Source organism: Lycorma delicatula, chromosome 12 (assembly GCF_047948215.1).
Source record: "Lycorma delicatula isolate Av1 chromosome 12, ASM4794821v1, whole genome shotgun sequence".
Lineage (NCBI taxonomy): Eukaryota > Metazoa > Arthropoda > Insecta > Hemiptera > Fulgoridae > Lycorma > Lycorma delicatula.
The window spans coordinates 32449173-32453555 of record NC_134466.1 but is presented as its reverse complement, the minus strand read 5'-3'; positions in this window follow the sequence as shown (position 1 = coordinate 32453555).

The following is a 4383-nucleotide window of genomic DNA, read 5'->3' as shown; positions in this document are numbered from 1 at the left end:
GGAAAAATGCAACATAGAATGCCATTTCAGAACAGTTCATAAGAAATATGATACTGAATATTTCCTAACAACAATTTAAAATCAAAAGAAAAGCTATTTGTTAATTACCTTGCAGCTGTGATGAGATTAGAAAACAAAAACAGGTCTATTTCAGAAGGGAATCTAACAGATTTAACTCTTTTGGTTTTCAAGCTGTGTATAGAGAAAGCAATGAAGGAAATATCGGCAAAGTCAGCTATCATCAAAATCAACTTGTCTAAATAAAATTTTTTTTACAGAAAAGAAACAAATAGTATCAATTAAAGATTCCAGGAATTAGGAAAAGACAGAAGATTGTCATGTTTTTAATGGGAAAATGTATACAGTAGGATAACCAAATGGAAATTATTTGATGCTTTTGAAATTGTGTTCAAAAGAACATTGAAATCCAGCTATATTGGTTAAATGTTTGAAATAAATGGTCTCAAATCACTGAAGATTGAAATTGGGACAGAATTTTATAAAAAAATTGATGATGTTGACGGACAACATAAAAAAAACCTAGGTTCAGTTGATTTGATAACAGAGTTAAAAACTTTTGAGAAATACAAATGAATTTAATAATCAGAAAATGAATAATGTAGGGTGTAATAAATATATTAAGCTTTAAAAAATTAGTGTATAACAATAAAGATTTCTTTGATACGCCAAGCTGTATGTACTATAATTGATTTAGTGGTTTTATATGGGCTGAATCATTTTAATTATGTTGCTATAATATTCCCTTCTTTGTTGAGGTCTGGTTCTATCATACTGACAGCATTAAAGCAAACAATTTAGGATTTGGGTAAATGAAAAAACAAGAACATATTTTGAGATCACTTAGAACCTAAGATAGTAGGGTGTAGTGAAGTACTACTTGCAAAAATGAATTGTAGACAGATTTTGCTTTTTTTAAATAACATGCGGAGTACATTATTGCAAATGTAATAGCAATTAACTGTATTTTTTTGTTAATAATCTTTCAATTCATTAGATTTAGGAGAAGTCTGGATCAAAACAATTACTTAGGAAAAGAATTTGTAACCTTTTCATGATGATTTAGAAAAATGAAATGAAACAAGTATTTTCATAAAAAATGACAACTATTGCCAATTGTGTAAAAAATCAAAAGCATTTAAAAATTATCATTTCTTCCAGTACACCCAAGAGAGGGGCTGTATCCCTCTGACTTCTAGACTATTTTTTATATATATTTCTTTTTTTTAAATGTCAGCATATTAAAAAAAAAACAGTTAGATTATTTTATTTCTATTTGGACTAGTGTGAGGAGGTAAGAAAAGTATTTAAATTATTTTTTTTTAGATTACTACAATCTTTAAGAGGGTCACCCAAAAAAAATAAAAATTAAGCAAAACATCCACACATCACTCTTACAGTAATCTGCTCCATGTCTTTTTTGGACATTATCTTAAAAAGTTTACAAACCATTGCTGTGCTTTCATAAGCTACTATAAGGAAAATAAAAATAAAATATAATGTAAAAAAATAAATTCATTTTAGCTTTAAAAGAACACAGAAATCTAATCTTGAAGATGTTATCCTGTCAGTTATTGAAAAATCTTTTAGAGTGGTGTCAGTTGAGCCAATATACAGTTGGTATGATTCATTGGTATCTAACTAGTGAAGAATTGATTTTAAAATAACAAAAGGAAGGAAGTTAAACGGAGGAGATGATCAGTCAATTTTACAGAGAGATTGTCTTGATTAAATATGTTATTGCATTAGTTTTATAACTTTGCACAGGTGTAGCAAATGAGTTTGTACAATCTTAACATAATTGATTTCTTAACAAACTGCATGCAAAAAATAAATTGCATGCATTATATAGCTACATCAGCTGTTAATAATAAAGTTATCAATGTATTTAATGTATTATCTGTCTACACTCTGAGAAATAGATTAAAGAATAGGTTAAATTTATATATTTAAATCCACATAAAGCAGGATTGTAAATTGAAAATCTAGCAGTTCCTGTTATAATTTAAAAAAATAATTTTAACATTCCTTCCCATTAAACAAGAAGTATAAATAAAAAATGGGTACATATTTTAAGATTATTAAAAACATTTAATAATGTAACAAAATGATTACATTACTACCCCATTAAAAATCTTGTCTATAACAAGCAAATATCAGACAACCAAAATACAATGTGTAACGCATACATTTTTTTTAAATATATTAATATATAATAGCATTTGTAATTCAAAAATCAAAAGGTTTTGCATCATACTTTAGGAAACTAAACTAAAAAATAGCATTTAACACTTAAAAAATTATTTGTCCAAAAATAATGAACAGCATATCATTTGAATTTTTGACAGTTCAATCTATTATATCATACAAACAGGAGGTCACTGAAAACTCATGTCAGAAACATACAAAAAACAATTAATACAACTCCATCATAAAATAAAACTGTATAACATGATTAATAATAGCTGAGCATACATAGATATAAAGACATTGGTAAGTATTAAAAAAAGTTTTCACACATAATATTTAATAATTCTGGGAAAGGAAATAATGAACCCAAAGTTTAGAAATTAGTTCCTCTGTTAGTTGATCATCTCTCGTCCTTGGTTAGATACGATACAAATTAAGTCAGCCATCATTTTGCTTCTGTGATACTTTCTACTAAACTGTGGTTCAATAAAGAGATGACTGTGGCTGTGGTATTATCTATGGATGGAATTTTATTACATATTTATGGTTTATACTTAACACCAAACTAGTGCCTGAGGTATGTAAAACTAGAACTGTTTTTTCTTATAAAATCAGTCTACAATGCAGTAGGACAAAAATCCAACAAAATAGTGGTTAAGCACATACATTCTCCTATGTTGCATAATGATCAATTACTATTCAAATAGTATATCTTCTTTACTTCTATCACAGAATCAGAAGTTTAAAAATTACTGCCTCCTTTAATAGCTTAATTAATAAATATTCCAAAAAAATCTCCTTTAATTACTGTACTACAGTTATTTTAATAGAATTCTGTTCACATAATACTTGTAGAAAATGCTTATGATGAGAATTAAACTTATTTGTTCTTCAAGAAAGTTTTATTTACTTAAATTAATTTAAAAAAATTTAGATCTGTAATTTAGTAGTTAATTTCATCATTATGGAATTAATTATATATGTTTCATTTTTTTAATCCAGACACCTCTGTTAATCAGCAAATTGAAAGCACATTTTATTGCTTTAATTTTTTATAGCACATTTAATTTTACAGCTTTCTTGCTTTGAACATTGAGTTTTGTTTGTGTTGAACATTTTGGGAGTTTACATGTTCCCAAAGAATGACGTAAGTTATAATCAAACTGCAGAACTGTTAAAAAAACAAAAAAGTCAGAATGAGAAAAAGAAAAGTTGAAGCTGTGTATGTATATATATATATATATATATAAATGCTATAATATATATAGCATTTGATTTTTTATTATATCAGACTGCAAGGATATGGTTATAGCCACAGGTGGCTGGCTACATAATGTCTCATGTACATTTACATTTATTTATGTTCATGTTCATTTTATGAAAAATGCACATTCATTTCAATGTTTAGATTAATAAAAGACTGAACTTATTTTTTTTTCATGTCATGTGTTAACTTTTATACAAGAATTAGATTTTTAACAACTTATTGTTTGCCTAAGGATGTCCCAAAGCAAGGGCATTATCATGAGGTCTGATTTTTATAATTTAGGTAGTATTTTTTATCAGCTTTAAGTTAAAATAGATTTCATGTGAAAGAACATAACTTTACCAGTGGAAGCTCAGCATTCCATGCATAAATGCATTTCCACCTCCCACCCCTCACAACAAAAAAAAGAAGAAAAAAGAGCATTAGTTCAGAAATTTTAAGTAGTGACAGAATTAAGAGTGATAAGAGTAAGAATGAGGTTGGGTTATTTGAAGTAACCACATGGAATAAGTACGGCATAGTTATTCAGGGAAAAATTAGGTTCAACTTTAAATTTACAGATTTCAATGATACAAATGTTTAAAAATTAACTCTTTTTAAGGCATTCTTTTAAATAAACTTTTATATAGGCCATCTTAGAAATAATATTGTTTTATTTAAGTGGAATAATCATATCAATAATCATTGTTTCAAAATCAAGTATATCTAATTCTGGGCAATTCTTAACTAAACATTAATTATCTGCACTGTAGTAAATGTATCTGGTTTCAAATTCAGGAAAATCTAATACTTTGTAATGGTTAAAAAAATGAACTTGGAATCAAAGGTAAATCTACACAACACTGGAATCAAAACCAAGTAAATTCAGATCCACAATCACAATTCTGCACGCTACTGAATATTGAGGT